The sequence below is a fragment of the Echinops telfairi genome, unplaced genomic scaffold, assembly GCF_000313985.2.
Source record: "Echinops telfairi isolate 266 unplaced genomic scaffold, ASM31398v2 ScPeMD7_7467;HRSCAF=8505_0, whole genome shotgun sequence".
NCBI classification, from domain to species: domain Eukaryota; kingdom Metazoa; phylum Chordata; class Mammalia; order Afrosoricida; family Tenrecidae; genus Echinops; species Echinops telfairi.
In genome coordinates this window covers 13751592-13752580 of record NW_022111367.1, presented here as the reverse complement: position 1 = coordinate 13752580, position 989 = coordinate 13751592, and positions in this window count along the sequence as shown.

Below are 989 nucleotides of genomic sequence, written 5' to 3'. Positions count from 1 at the left end.
TTTTTTTCTGTCTTCTCTCTCTTTTTTCCCTCTGCTTCTTATTTTCTTCTATTCTGTTTCTCTCCACTCCCTCTCTTTCCTTCCACATGCCACTGCTGGTTTCCAGCCCCCTACCCTCTGCCTAGAGCAATTCCACCCACCCAGTGGGGATAGCTCGAGCTTGCCCCCTGTGACAGTGCTGCACATGGCACAAGATGGTGCTACACATGGCATATGGCTCAGCTATCTCTTTATTCTTTTCCATCTCTTTTTCTTTTCTCCTTCTTTCACTATTTCTTTTCCCCCCTTCTTCTATCTCTTCTCTCTTTCCTGCCACAGTCTCAGCAAACTCCGTTTTCCTTTTTCATTGTTTTATTTTTGACTGTTTTTTTACTTTTGTTTTGTCTTTGCATTCTGTGTGTGTATATGGGTTAGTTTGTTTTTCATTTTTGCTCTTGTCTGTTTTCTCCTTACTCATTTTCTACTCTTCTTCCTCTCTTTCCTTTCACAAGTCATTACCAGCCTCCAGGCCGATCCCCTCCACCTGTTGTCATTACACACATCAGGGGAAATCATGTCCATTCTCAGCCATACGTGAAACGGCTGCAGAATCTCCCCTTCAAAAGGCTGGGGGAACACCAGCCTACACCCCAAGACCCTACAAGTGACTGGGGGAACTCCTTCCCACTGTTGGTAGTGCTGCACACTGCTGTGGGAGCATCCACCCAAACTTCAGAGTTATCTCTCTGACTAGGATAACTCAGCCTGCCATCAACAATCTCTACACCAAAGAGGGTACATCCACATGCCCTCCATGGCACTCCAGTTGCAGAGGGAAACATCACATGCAACCCAAGGTGCTCCAAGAAGGAAAATTCCTCAATATTATGCAGGCTATATATGAAACACCAATGTGGTAATCAATGGAGAAAGACTAAAACAATTCCACTGAAAAATGGGACCAGATAAGGATGCCCTTTGTCCCCATTCCTATTTAACATAATACTGGA